This window comes from Vigna unguiculata, chromosome 6 (assembly GCF_037176805.1).
Source record: "Vigna unguiculata cultivar grain cowpea cultivar isolate G323 ecotype 2 chromosome 6, ASM3717680v1, whole genome shotgun sequence".
NCBI lineage: Eukaryota > Viridiplantae > Streptophyta > Magnoliopsida > Fabales > Fabaceae > Vigna > Vigna unguiculata.
Genome location: NC_140797.1, coordinates 30272930 through 30293178, shown reverse-complemented (window position 1 = coordinate 30293178; position 20249 = coordinate 30272930). Strand labels below are relative to the sequence as shown.

Here is a 20249-nt window from a genome sequence, read left to right as displayed (position 1 = left end):
CCATACTCAGACGATAATGAGTTCAGAATAAATTGCATGAGAAAACCTTCATCCACTGCCATTCCTAGAGACTTAAGTCTTGCTGCGATATTTGTCATCTCGATCACATGCTCATGCATGGTACATGAACCGTCAAACTTTGTTGTGGTCAACGTACTCATCAGTGTCCCAGCGAGAGATTTATCAGTAGTTTGGGAGCGCTCTTCCACAAATTTCATAAATTCTTTTGCGTCATCGATTTTGGGAAGAGCTGACTTTATATTGTTTGCTATGCTCATTCTCATAAACATTAAGCTAAGTCTGTTTGATCTTTCCCAAGCTTTGTAATGGGCTTTCTCTTCATTGCTATTGGCATCTGTGATAGCAGCCGACTTTTTAACTTGAAAAGCTAGATCAAGATCCAACACACCTAAGTGAAATTGGACTTGCTCACTCCAGTCAGGGAAATTCAACCCATTAAAGACTGGAACAAACGAAGCATGCGAGTGTAAAGATACCGGAACAGAGACTGCAATTAACATATGTCTAACATTAATGCTTTAAGTCATGAAACTAAACATAAAAAACAAATTCAGACATAAACAATCATTCTATGCATACTAATGTTCTCCTTTGGGAGATCCAATAATACACAAACATAAGCATAATGATGCTAATCATATTATAACATTATTGATAATTAAAATATGCATCAACTAGAATCACCTGCTACCTTTAGGTATATAAATAAAATTGGTAACGCATACAAAATTATCTACAATAATGTTCATTAATTATAAGAACAATTAATCAACCTTTGGGCGATCCTTAAATGTCTTATAATTAATCAATTTCAATTAACCCATAAATTTAATTGTTCATAATTTAGCATCCATACTATAGGTAATTAAAATAAAAACATTAATAATTTGAAATCACAAAAACTTTAAAATTTTGGCCACTTTAATGACTAACAAAATTTATCATACTTGATTTCAAATAAATAAATAAATATACATTTAATTGCTATAAAATTTATATAACATCTCATTAATTTTAATTTAACAATAATAAACATAAATATTATTACAAATTAAAATAAAATTATTAATTATTTATATAAATAAAATAATTAATATTAATTTTATTGGTGATGTAAACCAATAAAAACATTAAACTTTAATTTTAATAAACCACGTAATCACACGGTTCATGAAATTCGAAAACTTCCCATTTGCACATGTTCACAATAGTAGTTTTATGTCATTCACACACATTATGCCATATTACTTCATTCCAAATTAAAATAGAAAGCACTTTCACAGTGAAAAGTGAAAAGCATGAACCCAATTAGGCACGTTCAACCACGCACATAATTCCAATTAATGCTATTCCTACAATAGGCATGGTGGCATTCAACATTTGTAATTGAATTACGTAAAACGAAAAAAACTTTCCAGTTTCAAACAAATCACGCATGAACAGATTTCACCAAAACTAATTCATGCCATGGACGTGTTTTTTTATAAGACGTGGCTTGCAGACCAAAATATCAATTGTGAAAAGCAATTATACTTTTATATATATATATATATATATATATATATATATATATATATATATATATATATATATATATATATAGCGAAAAACATCATAATGGACAAAAATAACTTAATTAGAGAATCATAAATTTTACAAAACGTATGCTTTGAAACTACTAAAAAAACTCATATTTTTTACAAATTTTTTTTTGAATTTTTTTTTGTAGGAAATATTTATAAATTTTGTTATGAAAAAAATATTTTCAGGAAATTGCTGTCAATTTTTTTGCAAAATATTTTGTATAAAACACTTTTTGCAACAAATTTTGTAAGAAATATTTGCCAATTTTATAATTTTGTAGGAAATAATTACCCACAAAGGAATTACCTGCCAATTAAAATTCTTAGAAAAAATAGCAGGATCTTTAGAAATAATTACCCACGAAGAAATTACTGCCAATTAAAATTTTTTTAACAAATTTGCAAGAAAATTCTCATGTAATATTAGAATTTGTAGTAGTGTGATACCACATGTAAAACTAATTAAGGATCTTTAGAATTTAGAATTCTCACACGATAAACATAATAGAGCACTAACATGATCCATCCATGAGAGATCCTGTGAATATACGTTCTTCAATTTTTAAATTTTGTGTGCTTTTGAACCACCGGTTCCCAATCTATCTTTTTGCCTTTCTTTCTCTTCACACACGTTCTTGATGGGTTACGGTGAAAAGAACCTTATGGCCAGAGACAGAACCCCAATCCCTTTTATAAACCAACGTCCATCAAGTTAATTTTTATTTTATCTTTATCTTTATTTTATTTTATTATCACTTTCCATAATAATAATAACTAATAAATCTTTAAATTTTATTAAATAACAATTGGGCCATCATAATATTTTAAATATTCATGTTGGACGTGAGTTCACATTCTAATAAAATGACAAATTAATCACTTGAAATAGCATTTCAAATTTAAAATAAATATGGAGGAATAATAAAGTGATCATGATAATGATTTATTAATAATTAAATGTAATTAGTCATCATACACACTAAGTTAAACACTATTTTATAAATTAAAAATTATTAGTATATAAGATAATCTCTATTACTAATAAAAAAATTATAATTAATTTTTGAATTAGAGTACATTATTAAAAGAATTAAATTTTAATTTAATAATTCAGTTTAACCTTATAATAATGTGTACTGAGGATGTTTATAGTTTTGTTTGGCCCCATTTTTAATTAAAAAATTCCTTTCCTGACAGAAAAATTACTTGTGGGTCAATTTCATTTAGTTTGAATTTAAAAGTAAAATATTGACCCAACCAAATCAAATTGTATATGGTTTTTCTTCAATCAGTTTGCAATTTTACTGTAACATTTTTTAGTAGGTATTATATTTATACATTGCACATTTTTAATGGTTAACCTTTATGATTTACGTCTTATAGGTTTAACAAATTTCGTGCACAAATATGTATAATATTGTAAAAAGTTCAAAACAAAAAAATATGAAAATTAGTTCTTTTATATCTTTTCTTTTAGTAATTTTCTCCATCAAGACCAACAATGTTATCTTCACACCACTTGTATAACTCTTTTGGTGGCTCATTCATGTGTTAAACATATTCTTACTCCTCTGAGACAAATTTATAGGCATGAATCAAGGAAGGAACATTAAATCCTTTTCTTGCATACACAATTTTTTTATGAGTGATGGTGTCTCATTCATATGTTAAACATATTCTTACTTCTCTAGGATAAATTTATAGGTATAAACCAAGGAAGGAACATTAATTTTTTTTTCCATACACATGTCTTGTATATTGAGTGAAATCAGACATAAGATGTAACTAATCTCGGTTGTGGTTCGATTTGGACCAAATAAAAAATTCAACCTCAAACTCATCTAAATCGTTTTGTTTTGGAAAAAAAAAAAGATCCAAAAAAAACTCCAATTTTACTTGGTTATCTTTCTTTACGATGAATTTTTAGTTATTGTTTTGGATTGCTTATATTCTAAACATCTCTAATGTGCACACACAATCTTTAGTGTCAATTAAACTTATTTGTTGTTTATAATGATGCAAATCAAATATCCATTATGACAATGAATCGGTTTCCATGAGTATTGTTTGAACTTGTCCCCATTCTGATGGACAATTGTCGCATCGATTGGAAATAGGTATGACTATGAATAATACCTAATTTGTTTCATTTAGTATGTGGATGAGGATGTGTATATATATATATTTGGCATATCCTCGTTCCCATAGCCATCCCAATACTTATTATTATCGTTAACTTATCCCTATCTAAATTATTAAAATCCTCACAATTTATTAGGTAACCTGATATATATTATGCTACCTAATATATATGCATAAATTAAATCGTGTCTTAGTTTTGCATTTGATTAATCAAAACCCCATGAAAAACCTGAAGATTGAATTTGATCATGAAGATTTAGACGTATGTTGTGTTAATTGGAATACTTTGTATGTTTCTCTTACATGATTTGATCTTCAAATTATAGTTAGAAAGCTTTTCTTTAGAATGCATTCAAGCTTGTCTTAGTGATAGGATTTTTTTAATTAAAAAAAATGCTTTACTATATTAAAATTTTATTATTTGGGTTCAAATGAATGACTGTAAAGGGCATTTTAATTGGTTAAATAATTGCTCTAATATAATAGAATCACCTAGAACTAAGATTATTTATAGGGTTTCTCTTTCAATAGGTTAAAATGATTTTCGGTAGATTAAAATCTTTATAGCTATATAAATTTTTTTTACTCTTTTATTTTAATATGCTAAAATAGTGATTAATTGACCAATTTCATGAATAAGTAAAATTAACATATTTAAATGTAGTTTAACTGGATTAAAATAAACAATTTAAAATCATACACTTCTCTTATTTAGAAATCATTTCACGTTGTATCATAACACAAGTCTTAAAAAGTTTGATAATTTCTCATATGTTTTATCGTAATATGGAATTATAATAAACAATCATTAACTACTCAAATGTGAATAGAAAAATAATTAACTATTAGTTCTTTCAACAAGAAGGAGACTTTCTTTACGACCTACTAATTGGGAATAACCACCATCTATGTTGACACCAAGCTTTTGAACCGTGTGGGTACTTAAATCAAACCAGGCTAGATCACCATTATGTGTTTGGAAGAGTACATTGCCTATATTCCTTGTTCCAATAGGGAACGCAATGTAAGGTATTGGTCCAAAAACAAAGAGTTTAGTCCATGTTCCTTTTTACCAACTTCAACCAAAATTGATATGTAAAAGATTGTTGTTTCTGCATAATTTGACATCAAAGCAATTGACTCATTTAACATAAATAATCGTCACCTCAGCAAAAGCATATCGAAATTATCATATATTTCCATGGGTACGTTTAAAGGTGGGGGGGTTATGATCCACACCTTATTGATAAAATTAAATGATACTAAATCTTGAATATAACTATCTCCATAACTCAACCATTGACACATTCCCTCTAAGTAAAATTTATTATTATCATCACGATTTGTAGGTATAAAATTATCCAATTCAAGGTTTGTCCAAGAGTTACTTCTTAGGCTATACATCTCCCACACACAATTTAGGAGGAAGGGATCATTTACGAACACATCATCATTAGATATAGCCTGGAATATTACGTACCTAATTGTCACTTTATAATCATCTCTAACACAATCATAACCAAATCTGTGATAGTTTATCCCAATATAAATATAATATGGTGCATTCTCAAATGGACTGGGAGGAATAACCTTGAATTCATTGATAGTTGGGTTCCATAAACACATAAGTTGTCGTCTATCTTTTACGTATAGGCACAGAATTCCATTGATACTAGAAGAACCTAAAATACCAATTCCCTCCTCTTGAATTTGACTAGGCCAGTATAATTTTTTCATATTTTGAAACCTCTCGCCAGAAATTGAAAATAAGGAGGAATTGTAATGATTCTGGTAAAGTGGAGAGAGATTCAATAGGAGACATGTATCATCATAGTACGATTGGTAATTACATATGAAGTTATTACGAAGGAGGTTCATGAAATGAGAATTTTCAAACAAGAGGGCCCATGATCTTCGTACACATCCAAATCTCTTCAAAGATTTCAAAGGTAGGTTAGAAAGAATAGAGAATACAAAATCATCTAGTATGTGATTCATAAGCTTTTGAATTACAAGTTTATTGTCTCTCTCTGGGTTATGCAACCAAATGTTAATAAGTTGCCAATCATCCTTGGTATTCTCATTCCATAGGTAAATGTGGTGAGAGATGTGTTGGCAATATTTGATAACGAGATTCTTGATAGTGGTCTCTTCCAAGTACTCCAACTATAAAAAATAAATGATTAAGCAAAAGAAATAATATAAAAATACAAATAAGTTACTTTGTGAACCTAATTATCTTTGAAGAAAAGAGTGATATTGGTTCCCCTTTATGGTTTTTGGGCATTGATGTCCTTGGTAACAATGAAAGAGGCACCTGGTTGAGATTCCCAGATATATTGATCATGATCATTATGCTTAAAGGTGACAATAACCTTGTTAGCAATCAAATATGTAAAGTAGAAACCAACTCCCAAATTATATGCCAAATCTGAAATAAGCACAACAAAATATTACAATTACACCTTCCTACCTGCTCTGGTCATGCCAATACCAGTGCCGATGATAGAAAGTGTTTTGTTAGCCTTGTGGAGAATCAATCTTATCAACCCATCATCTAAAATGTTCTTGTTTATATGGCTTTCAAATTCAATATTTAAATTAAAAAAAAAAACCATTAATTATTTCTTAGCATTAATTAATTAATTTTTACTAAAGCGTTATCATGATCACTTGATATTTTTTATTTTCAAATGTTATTTAATTTTATTTTATGTTATTAATTCATCATTTAATTAGATTGTGAACTCAACAACACATGAATATTTGATTTTCATCATTATAAACTATCAAAAATGCTAAGGCACATTAAAACATGTGTGTGCACATTAGGGGTGTTTAGAATTTACCAGATCTAAAACAATAACTAAAAATCGATATAAAAAAAATAACTAATTAAACATTTAAGACATAGGTCAAACAAGTTATCCATTAATATTGTCACATTATAAAAATATAATACATGTTCATAAAAAAAATATATAAAAGTATTGCAAAACAGATCCAAATCAAACTTTTCTAGTTGAAATTGTTGGGTTAAATGTTTTTTTTTCTAAATTCAAACAAAATCAAATCGTAATTTTTTTATTAGGCTCATGCTAAATTGACTTATTAATTTAAAATTTAATTTTTTTATTAATATTAATTTTCTTAGGTGTACCTTAATTTTAAATTTAATATATTTTTCCTTAAATATTTATATAACTTATTTATATAACATTTATCAGCTTTAAATTTAAGATTAAAGAAATTATAAATCATACGTTAGATAGAAAATAAATTAAATAGGAAAGAGTAAATAACTTAACTTGAAAGTTATAAAAATTTAGAAAATAAAATAAAGTAATTTTTACTATCATTTACCATTATAGTTCTTTTGAAATAATATCATAAATGGACTCAATTCAATAAAAACAAAACTGTTCATAACCATCATATTTTAATCTATTAACAGAAAATAGAAAATATCATACACGTTAATTTAAAAAATATATATTTCTTGTCGTTAATTAATTAAATGAATGGTAGATCCACATTCGTGTCTATAACCACTTTTTTATTATTTTAATATTAATTAAAATATTAATAACATTTTTGGTGGTCATCATTTTTGGCGAATATTATTGAATCATAAATAGAGATAACATTTTGTAACATTTAGATAACATTTTCTAACATTTGTTCATGTCTACAATTACTTTTATATAATTATTGCATGATCATGTGAGATCGTTATGAATGAATGATTGTCTATTGATTTGATACATGATTTGATACATTTATTCATATGATTGATATTCATATGATTCATTACTCTTCATACATGTTGTATTTATAAATCAGACTCTTCTAATCAATAATAATACACAGATTACTTGCTCCCTAATCTAATCTCTCATTCTCTATTCTCTATTGTTTCCTTGTCTTCTCTATTATCTATTATTCTCTCTGTTATCTGCTTTATTTCATAACACGTTATCAGCACCATGCTCCAACCAATTGAGGACTAGTGGAAGATTTTTCTCTCTAACGATGGTGCTCTGCGTGTCTCAATCCAAGCTCTTTCTAATCCTTTCTCAATTTATAATTTTACCTTATATTCTTCCTCTTGTGATAAAAATTGGTTAACTTTATCAATTTTCATCCCCGTCTTATTATTTTTATTTTTGTTATGACGGTGATCATTATTTTATTTTGATGATGATTATTATTATTAATATTATTATTTTATGTGCTAGTTCTAAACACGCGAAACATTGCAAAATTTGGATTTGTGACCCTTGATATTACAAGGAAGAATTCCTTATATTGGATTTTAAATGTTGAAATACATTTAGATGCAATGGATATTGTGATACCATTAAATAAAGAAATAAAGCATATAAACAACTAATTTGCTCATGCAAAAAAAAACATTGTGAAAAGAGATTTCTCAAATATTATGAATTTATTTCATGCCTATGTATGGCTGGCTGGACAAAGTAATAAAGCTTTTGATGAAAAATCATGAGATCCACCTAAACTGCTCCATTCCCAGAAGTGAATGTAGCAATAAATACTATGAATTTATTTCAAGTCTTTGTATGGTTGAACAAAGCAATGAGTTTTTGATAGAAACTCATGAAACCTGTCCAATTGGTTCTGCTCCATTCCTAGAAGTGAATGCAACAACATTTGATTTATATTTTCATGATCGTGATCGTGATATTGATTATGGACATGGTTATAAAGGAAATTTCAAAGACTCATTTTGTCACCAGAAGTGGCACAATAATGTGAAAAGGGGAAAAGGAAAATGTGAAAATATTGACAAAAAAAGATGAAAGTATATATTATCATTACGGTGGTTAAGGCCATTTGAGTTGTAGCATCTTATGAATAATGACAAGAACATAGAAACACATTTTGGTTATGAAGATGGTGATTCTGATTATGGTCATATGGATGTTACTCATCTTGATACTACTATTTTCTTTGCTAAATCAAATGGAAGCATTGATCACCTCATTGGTTATGAGAGTGTTAAAAAAAATCATACTGATATTTACGTTTATATGAAGAACGAATGTTGGCACTAGTACCAAAGGTTGTGTCTTATTAATAGTGCAAAAACTTATACAATTTTCAAGAGTAATAAATTTTTCTCTTGTTTAATGGTGCGAGACATCAATGTTAATATTATTTATGGTACTACAAATATATTTGAAGGCTCTAGAAGAGCTATTATACTTCTACCAAGAAGTTGAATAGAAACTTATTAAGTTTCAAGGATATTTGTCTAAATAAATATTATATTGAGACAAATAATGAAAAAGATATGAAATATTTTTATATCTTTACGATTGAGTTAAAAAAATGTATATTGGAGAAATTATCAACATTCTCTTATAGTTCGCACACCTCAAGTTATGAAATTCACTGGGTACATATGAATTTTTGCGCAAAAATCAAATTAAGAATGATGAAATTGTTAGATACAAAGCACAATTGGTTGCTAAAGGTTGTTCACAAAACCTTGTATTGATTTGTGAAAAAAACATATGCACTAGTATTGGATGAAACAACATTGCAATATTCGATTATCCTAATTGTACAACAAGGTTTGCATTTACATCTAATGGATGATGTTACAACTTATTCGTATGGTTTTTTTGAGAATCATATTTATATGAAAATCCTTGAAGGATTTTATTTGCCTAACAAGACAAATTCTAAAGAGGGTTATTCAATAAAATTGAACATGCTCTTTTATTGATTGAAGCAATCAGGACGTAAGTGACATAACTGTTTTATTAAGTACTTAATATAAGAAGATATAGAAATGATCCTATTTGTTCTTGTATTTATATGAAAAGATCCAAAAATTAATTTGCATTAATTATTGTTTATGTAGATAACATAAACATCGTTGGAACTCCTAATGAGCTCACAAAGGCAATTGATTACTCAAAGAAATAATTTGAGATGAATGATCTTTGAAGGGCAAAGTCTTATTTGAAATTAGAAATTGAGTATTTAAATAAAGGTGTTTTTATACGTCAAGAGATTTATATAATTAAGGTGCTTAAAATGTTCTAAATGGACAAGTCATGTCCATTATGCACTCCAATAATTATGAGGTCGTTAGATGTTGATAAAGAATCTTCTTAGACCTCAAGAAAATGATGAAGATCTTCTTGGTCTAGAAGCACTATATCTTCATAGAAACACTAATGTATCTTGCTAATTATACTCGATCTAATATTGCATTTGCTGTAAATTTCTTAATCAAGATATAGTTCTTCAACTACAAGAAGAAAATGGTTTGGAGTAAAATATATACTTCGTTACTTTAAGGGTACTACGAATATGAGCTTATGTATATGCATGTTAATTTACATATTCTCACAATGTCACAATGGTTGATCGCAAACAAGATGTTTGTTCACATGTGGTAGTACAATGGTTTCATGAAGGTATATGAAACAAACCATAGTAGCAACATCGTCTAATCGTACAAAATTACGAGGAAAGTTGTGAATATGTTTGGTTAAGGTCTATAATTCAACATGTGCAAGAAACTTGTGACTATCACCGACAAAGATGGAATCAACAACCATATATGAAGATAATAGTGTATTGTTCAATTGAAATGATGATATAGATATCCAAAAATTCATTCATGTGAAAATATGGCAGGTATATTTATGAAGTTTTTGCCAAGAAGAACTTTTGAGCAAATGATTCACAAGTTCAGACTCCGTCACCTTAATGATGTAAGTTTACATGAGGGGGAGAAATAAAATATATGATGAACAATATTGTATTGAAGAATACAGAATGTTGTACTTTTTTTCCGTCACTAGGTTTTTTTATCCCAAAGGGTTTTTCCTAGTAAGGTTTCAATGAGGCACATTCTTTTATCAATGGACACTCAAGGGGGAGTGTTATGAATTAATGATTGTCCATTGATTTGATACATTTACTCATATGATTGATACTCATATGATTCATTACTCTTTATGTAAATATTTGTATTAAGTTGATTTGTTTCCTTTATGGATTACATGTTGTATCTATAAATAGGACTCTTCTGATCAATAATAATACACAGATGAGTTGCTCCCTAATCTCTCATTCCTTATTATCTATTGTTTCCTTCTCTTCTCTATTATCTATTATTTTCTCTATTATCCGCTTTATTTCATAACATAGATAACATTTTGTAACATTTTCAGCAATTCTCACCAAACAGCTCTAGTTAAAACTTACACAACAAAACTCAACAAACAAATTTAATACATTAGTCTCGCAAGCGAAACACAATAAGCTCACTCCCCTTAGACCCCAAAAATCATTTTGAAAACCATTGCTCTGATACCAAATGTAACATCCTGACCGGATATTACGGATTTAAATAAATAAAATAAAGAAATAAATAATAACTTCATTTATGGAAATATCATTTCCCAAAAACGCGAAAAATTTTAAAACTTTTTTTACCTTGGCAATAATCCAAAATCCATAATTATAAAACTCCATTATAATTATAAAGTCTAGTAATGTAAAAGATTACAATTTATTCAAAACATAGTAAAATGATCAAAACTCTCATAAATTATTTTCCCAGACCAGCCCCGCTCCGACTCTATGTCTCACCAGATCCACTACAACATCATTTGCTCTAGTGTATCGCATACACAATCATCGCCAAACACAAGCAGATAGGGTGAGCTAACAGAATAAAACATATATATAAGCATATACATACATCACAACCATACTAAAAGAAATCCATCCTTTGATTCAATAACACATGGCCACTACCATGCCAACCGTGTTCTACTTCTTCTAGGGAGTATCTCAAGATGTCTTGCTGTCACACCTATTAGCCATAACTGATAGAGCACATGCGGGAAACCATGCTACGGATCATACACCGTAACGCCAGGTGGAGTTTCCAATACGAATAACATTCGTAATGTCCCAAGACTACTAAACTCGTCAGCTTCATACTGAGGAGGGCAATCTACTGGACCTAATCCGTACATGCCACAATGTGCACACTTACACCGGCAACACTCGCCAACCCGAGCCACAACTCAAGGGTTCCTCGTGTTCGTCCGCCATCTTGAGCCATAACTCAAGAGATGTTATTCTGAGCCACAACTCAAGAAATACCACGTGCTTAACCCCTATCCTGAGCCACAACTCAAGGGATACGTTCTGAGCCACAACTCAAGGAGCACCAGCAAGCCAACCTTTAAGATATTCTAGAAGCCTTGTAGACCACGCACATCAAAGCGAGTAAACACATTTGCTTCACAGTATCGCCTGTCGCAACACTCTAGGCGCTAGGCGCATTAGGCTTCCAGGTCGCCTAGCGGGGGATGCGTACCGCCAGGCGCCAAGCGCCTCATCCCTCACTGCCCTGTGTCTATCACCTAGCGGAGCGCTCTTGCCACCAGGCGCCACGTGTGCAGGTTGCTCTCTAAATTGCAGCTACCGCCTGACGGTTCCAAACCTACCGTCAGGCGCTGCACCAGTACTGTATGATTTACTGGTTTGGCACATTCTTGACCAGGTTTCTCCACTTAGTTCTGTAATTTCTCACTTCCAGATTACTAAGATCTTTATATAATTGTTTAAATGGATATTTATATCCCTATACGATATCCCCCACCATTCACAACTTACCAACTATGATATCCTTCAATTTCTCTTAAGGATGCATCCCCCTGATACCACTCACGAAGATGGGCCGGGCCGACCTGACTACCTAACCGAGCTGTTCTGACCTGACAACCCAGACGGGCCAGGTCAGTCGGGAAATCTCAATGGGTTGGACCAGTCCGGTGATCCAGATAGGCCTGACCAGCTGACAACACATGTGGGCTGGTCATGCCCGTCAAGTTAGGCTTTTTGGGTTGCCGGGTTAGTTAGGCATGTTAGAGTTGTTGGGTTGGTTGAGCTGTACGAATCGTTGGGCCTACCCGACACGTTTAGGCCTACTGACCTATCTGGGTCATCAGGCCTGCCCGGTCCGTCTTGATCATCGGGCCCACCCAACTCGTTTGGCTCATTAAGTCGTTAGCCCGGGTCGTCGAGCCCACCTATGGAATGAGCCAAATTGACAACTCTACCAGAGATGTCTAGAGTGTGAGATTGAGTGAAATGAATTTCAAATTCCACCTATTTTAAGGGTATTTGAATTTCTACTAATTTAACTAATTGAAATACTTTAAAAAAATGCTTGCATTTTAAATGCTTTTTAATTTCTCTATCCAAACACAAAATTTCATCACAAAAAAATTTAAATTCTTAAAAAGAAATGAATTACTTCATTAAAATACTCTATCCAAACACACCATAAAGACTATAAGCTAGAGAGAATAAAAGTGCCAAATGAACATAGACCGATGCTAAAATGGTAAGTGGAGAGAAGGGTTGAAAAGAGTAAGGGTATAACAGGAAATAAAGTTTACAAACAAGGGAGGTATAGGCCCAAATCTATTTGTTCACAATTGTCTAGAAAAGATTTTGATTTATCTAACACTATGTTGATATTTATTTGCTTTTACAATTACCAATTTACATGTCTCATAATTTTTCATCATAATAAAATAAAATAAAAGAAGAAATATAAAACAAAAATTTAAACATCTCTAAGTGGAGCTACTCATATTAGTTGCGCTATCGTTGTAAAATGTAAAATGTGGATATCACTATATACTTCTGTTCAAATCTTATTTCGATAAAAGAATTTTTTAAAATCGTAAAGTAATTCATTATTTTTTATTTTATCTTTTTTATATTATTTCTCACTTAATCCAAGAAATTATTTTTTATCAATAAAAAATAAGTTCCTCATTCAAACATTTTTTTAGCAACTTTCATGTTAGCTTATACTCCTCTCATAAAAATATTACTTGAAAAAATTGATATATTTTTTCAAACACTTCAAAAACAACAAAATTAAAAATATAATGGTCCAGTTTTTAATTAAATTGAAAAAAATAAGAACTTTATCCATTACAATTTATTTATTTCAAATTTAAAATGAAAAACAAATTAACCAAACCAAAATGTTGACATGATTTATCAAATCAATTCCTGTCACGCGTGTTGGAGGAAAAAATTTTTTATTAATTAAAAACAAAAGAAAAGGACAGTATAAATTTTCTTTAAATTGAAGGATAAAATATTTTTATATCAAAGCATACAATTTTTGAAAAAAAGAAAATGCGTAAACCAAGAATAGGTATGACATTTATTATTATGGATATTAATCAATAATTAATACAATAATGTTAAATTTTATTAAATACTAAAACACAGGTATGAATATATAATACAGAACTACAAAATATGTTGAAAAAATTATAGCATTATTTTTATATTACTCACCACAAAAAAATATGGGTAAAAATGTCATTGTGCGATTAACTGGGTCCTATATAAGTGTTGGTAAGATACAGAAATCCCCTCTGGACTCGTGAAAGTGTTAGCAAAACCCTAGCCACTTCCTTCACTTGTCTTCTATCTCAGGTGAGAAATAACCTTATCGATTTATCGATTTATATCAACAACTCATCCTTTTTCTCTAATTAGTTAGTTTATGTATTTATCTCGTTTCGATTGATTCCCGTTTGCGTGATTTGAAATTTCTCTATGAATTGCTTTTCTTTAATTTGAGTTTGAAAATACGGTGAAGTGTATTGTTATCTGTTACTGCGTCTGCGACCTTGTTCCGGAATTATTGTCTTTTACGTGAGATGAAGTTTGTGGTGCATATTTTGTTCTTGATTTAGGTTTGATCGCGCATAGTTTTGACTGAGTTTATACTTTTTTTATTGTGACTTGTTTGGTAAATTAGCGTATACCTGAGTGATTTAGCACATGCTAAGTTGGATTTGTCCATTTATGTACTTTTCGTCATTTGTTATATTCCTTAATCTTCTCCGATGTTTGTCCTTCGGAAATCATTTACTGTTCAAAATTTTCAACTGTTTGGTGGATCTTAGGTTGAATTTAACATTCATTTAGCCCTCCTCCTACGAAAGAATCCGTTATAATTTCTGAAACAAAGCCTACATATATTTGGTTAAAAATTGTTATTTATATTAGTGCTGGAATAGGTTTTCTTTTTCTTTTCCTCTACTTTCGTAATGTTCATATTTATTCTTTACCTAATCTCAGGGAGAGTTGTGTCTTTTTGTGTGAATATGCGAAAATATTTTTGGCATTTCATGTAAGTTTGCGTGTATTCAATTTTTATTTTCTGTTAGGATTATGGTTTATCTGTCATACACACTCTGATTATATGTGATGCAATAAACCCAATTGTGTTCACTTTCACCTCAAGCCTTGTTTGTGTATGAGCAGGATGGAGTCTCAAGTGAAGCATGCTCTTGTTGTTAAAGTTATGGGTCGTACTGGATCCAGAGGGCAAGTGACCCAGGTTAGAGTGAAGTTTTTGGATGATCAGAATCGTCACATCATGAGGAATGTGAAAGGACCTGTGAGAGAAGGAGACATTCTCACCCTACTCGAATCTGAGAGGGAAGCAAGAAGATTGCGCTAGATGGTTTACATCAAAAAACAGTGATTTGATTTTTGTGGTAGTTAGTGGATGCCAAAGGTTATATCTTTTTGTTTTGGATCTGTTTCCATTCGAATTATGGTCTGAATTTTGTTGTTTTTTAATCTAAGTTTCAAGATTGAAGTATGATTATCTTAACATATGAAATATGTATTAGTATATGATTTGGCTTCCATTAGTAGCTAGCTATTCCTACTGCATCATTTTCTTCTGTTCAAAAGTTTAAAATCTCTTAGAAGTTTTAAAGGTTGTCGACTGCTTATCATTACAATCTTGAAAATGGTGGTCGCTATTGTTGTGAACTTGTGACTGTTATCTTAGGAGCACTTTGGATAGAAACACTTGATAAAACTTAGTTCGAAAATTATGACTTGGTTAGAGTAAGCTTTTCTCCAGAACTATGATTTTGGATTTTAACTTTTAAAGCATACAATTTTGGATTTTGGTCTGAAAAAAGGTGCATACTTGCCAGAATGTAGAGATCACCGGATGGTCAACTTTTAAAGAAGAATGTGGTATTGTTCTCAAATTCGTTGCCTTTTCCCTGCATTTATTAAAATCATTTGAAAATTGATTAATTGACAATTTTCTGGTTTCTGAAGATGCAGTCAATATAGGACGTTCTTGTCAATGGTCTTTATTTTAATTTCTGTTCTTAATACGTGTAGATTCTAATCTTGCAAGTCATTTTTAACATTAAATATTTGGCACACGAACTTATTTTCTGCAAAAAATATTTTAGCAGCTCTATTTTCTGGGGTTAACTCCTCTGTCTTGTCTGCTTTACAGTTTTTCTGCCTAGGTTGAGTATGTTGTTGAGCCAATTCATTAGTTATCCTGCTTTATCATGGTCATGAAACCGTAGTCACTAGAAGGCAATAGGCAATATTATGATGCAAAATTCACTGAACAAAGTAAATAACCGAAGAAAGTGATGTTTTGACCACGGAAAACGTTGACACATTTTTTTGACTACTTTTATTACCACATGACGTGTCATCTCACGTTTCATTTTAATTTGTTTTTTGAATTTAGTCTAACACTGTACATGGTGGCGGTTGAAGTGCAAAATTCATTTCGCCCGTGATGAAATTGCTTTCCACCCAGGAATCATGTTCGAAGCGCCAATCCTTTCTCGTGCCATTGTGGAGTTCTATTGTCGTGTCATTCTGTTACTCCGAACCACACAAACAAAATCCTTTGAAAATTTGTCATTGTGGAACCTTGAAAGCTCCCATTGAAGAACCCAACTCCATTCCTTGGAATCCATAATAGTGAACGAAGCTCCATCTCGTCTACTCTGAACATTACAACTTGGAAATATTTAAATGTATTATAAATCTTTTTACTAGGATCCGTAAGTTATAAATCATTTTTAATCAGCTCTTTGGCAAAATAATGGATAGAATTCCATTTAAGTAAACATAAGTTAAATTTTGAAAATTAAGTTGCACTTGGAACTAGTTTGTGATTTTTTTTTGTTTTAAGCAATTGTATCGTTTGTGATGATGTGGTTTTACGAATTTGCATACGAATGTATATGACGGTGTAGTACATGCATTCCTGAATATATTATAGAAGATGGTGTTGGAGAAGTTTACAGAGTCTCCACTCCAATTGTTATAGGAGTAACCGAGAAAGATGTGATTACAATTATGATGCAAAGCAAAGAAAAAAAAACAAATAAAAACCGAGAGGAATATAGAGGTTGTATACAACCACATAATATACTATATATGGTTTTATTATAGTGAAAGAATCGAACATAAAAAGATGTAAATGTGAATAAGAAAGAAATATTTTCTGGCATGACTAAAATCTTGTTTTGATTTCTTTGAGTAATTTATTTTTTGATTTCAACCCTCTGAATTGTAATTTGCACTATTTGTAGTTAAGTTAGGAACTGATATTTGGGTGTGATGTTTGTTATGTTATTTGAATACCATAGTGATGTTAAGTGTTTACTTGAGTTATGTATTTTTGAATTGAAAGGTTATATTTGAACCCTTCTCGTTATGCTACATTATTTTGTGATTCGAACCTTATATTTATGATGTGCAATATTTTTTTTTAAACTGTGTGGGACCACCGTTGTCCATATGGGAGATTTTTTTATGTTGTGATTTTAACCATTTGATATTTGATGTAGTTTATTTTTTGTGAAGTGAAGATGTGATTCGGGAATAATGAGTGATGCTAGTGAAAACGATGGTTGTACAACAAAGAGGAAGGTAAGTCTTAGGAAATTGTTTTGTATCTTCTTGAATATATTGATTCAATAATGGCTTTATGTGGTGTTTCTATGGTGGATGCAAATTTATTTAAGACATGCATGTCGGACGCAATATGTTGGTTATTTGAATAATAACTTATCACCAGAACAAATTATTTCTCTAAAAAGAACATCGTACAAAAGTATACGCGAATGAAGCATCAATCACACATACGGTAAAAAAGTTGTTCTATTCAAACTCCTTTTCTGAGTTATGGGAGGATGAGGTTGAAGAAATAGTTGAAAAGTGTTTTGAATTGTGTAATTATTTGAACCATTTTTATTTTACAAGGAGATTTATATGTTATATTATTTCCCTAAGTTATGACTGTTTTATTCATGAACAATGTAATTTAAGAACTACTTTTGAATTTGTAGTAAAGTTTATAGTACTTGATTTTATGTCTTGTAAGTGATATTGTCAGATTCAAAGTTTTTGATAGTAAAATTTCTGTGTGTACGCAATTGTTGTCAAACATCTTACCGTGCACCATTCCAATCTTTATTGCACTATCCAAATAGTGATAATATGGGTAACAACTTAATTTCTCTTGAGTTGCATGTTATGTGTAGTGTACATTACGAAAGTCAACGGTGGGTTACTAGTTAATCTGTCTTGAGTTCCATCTTAGTTTGAAATTGTGTATTCAGCTACACTTTCCAAATATGTTATTTTATTTTTGTCCAAAAAGTCGTTTATGGGTTACAACTTAATTGGTTTTGGGTTACAAGTTAAATTTAAAAATGGGTCAGGGAAGTTTCACCACAAATGCACAAATAGTTGGTTTAGAATAAATGGGATGAAGTGTGTTAATGGTGTGCACCGGCTGGGGTCCACCAATTTTGGGAGGAAATTGTTTATCCAACTGAACTTTTCAAATCTGTTATTTTATTTTTGTCCAAAAAGTCGTTGTTGGGTTACAACTTAAATGGTCTTGGATTACAAGTTAAATTTAAAAAGGAGTTAAGGAAGTGTTCCCACAAATGCACAAATAGTTGGTTTAGAACAAATGGGATGGGGTGTTATTGTTGTGTAAGGATGAGGTCCACCAAGTTTGGAAGGCAATTGTGTATCCAATTGCACTATCTAAATCTGAGTTTTTTTGTCGTGCGAAAAGTCACTTGTGAGTAACTAGTTAATTGGTATTGGCTTGCAAGTTAAATTTAAAAATGGGTCTAGGAAGTTTCAGCATAAATGCACAAATAATTGGTTTAAAATAAATTAGATGAGGTGTGTTATTGGTGTGCACTGGCTGTGGTGGACTGCTTATGGGAGAAAATCGTGTTTCAAGATGCATTTTTCAAATTTGTTATTCGATTTGTGTACAAAAAGTTGTTTGTGGGTTACAACTTAATTATTTCAGTATGGAACATAATTGTGTTTCCACTAAAGCATGTTTTCTCCAAAGGCAGTTACATACATACGTTAACAATCAATAATTTCCTTCTCCATTTCCAAAACACTATCATGGAATGAAAGACACAAAAAAAAACCACAATTGCTAATCCCATCATGCTCTGTGTCATTGTCACTGCCTTCAAAACTAAACAACTTTTCTAACTCCCAACCATTATCAAACAGTCCTCTATCTCTAGTTTTAGCTTCGTCACTACCATCATGAATCCTTTCGTTATTATCATCACTGTCTTAACTATCATGGTTGTGTTCACTTGGACCAACTTCAACCGACACCAAACCTTTAATAGATTTTTCTTTACCATAATCAACATTTATTTTTACATCAACTACGCCTTCAGTCCATCCATTACCACAACCCCAATCGTACCCATCACTATCTCTTAAAGAGTCTGCATCCGAATTAATCCAACTTTCAAGATCAACATCAGTATCTATCTCCCTTTCATCATCACCTTCATCTATATCATCCACCCCAATCTCAACTTCTGGATTACCAACACCTACACCCACATGCTCACCTCCATCTTCAGCTTCTGAATTTCCAATACCTGCACCCACATCCTCAGCTCCTACTTCAGCTTTTGAATTTCCCATACCTGCACACATCCTTAACTCCTACTTCTTTTTCCAAATTTCTAAATCCTTCACCCACATCCTCAACTACTACTTTTGGTTCCAAATTTCAAATACCTTCACCCACATCCTCAACTACAATTTGAGGATCAGACCTTCTTAAACTATCAACCACTTCACCTTCCTCCGATCCAATTGCAGTGTCTTGGTTCATTACATCTTCACGTGGAGCAGACCTTACATCTTCACGTGGAGCAGACCTTACTACAATCTCAATACCTACTACTTCAAATTTACTAACAACATGGATGCTTTCACCACTCTCTAAAGATCTCACAACATCTCCTTCATATTTCACTATGTTATCCTCTACTTGGGGTTCATCAACTCCATGCACAACAAACATGTGCACTTCGCTATAATGCCTTGCGCTATGAAGCATATTAAGTGCACCCCTGTCATCATCCAAGGGGTGCAACAAAATCTCAACACAATAACATAACCCCTTTATACTATGATATCCCATTTACCTAAGAGACCCTAATATTTCGAAATAACTCCATCGATCAGGATCGCATGACCAATGAGTAGTTTCCCCACCAACATACTTACACCACTCATTTTCGACAAAGTAACCATAGTGGTGGACCACAACCT

The 20249-nt window shown here is 31.1% G+C and overlaps 2 pseudogenes across 1 annotated transcript; one reads left to right on the top strand and one right to left on the bottom strand.

The window, feature by feature from the left end:
• Nucleotides 1–4584: 4584 nt before the first annotated feature.
• LOC146885764 (uncharacterized) lies at nucleotides 4585–6364 on the bottom strand (annotated as a pseudogene).
• Nucleotides 6365–15110: 8746 nt separating this feature from the next.
• On the top strand, nucleotides 15111–15502 carry LOC114186717 (small ribosomal subunit protein eS28 pseudogene; annotated as a pseudogene). Its single transcript, XR_014995984.1, has one exon. The product of XR_014995984.1 is annotated as a small ribosomal subunit protein eS28 pseudogene (transcript).
• The last annotated feature ends 4747 nt before the right edge of the window (nucleotides 15503–20249 follow it).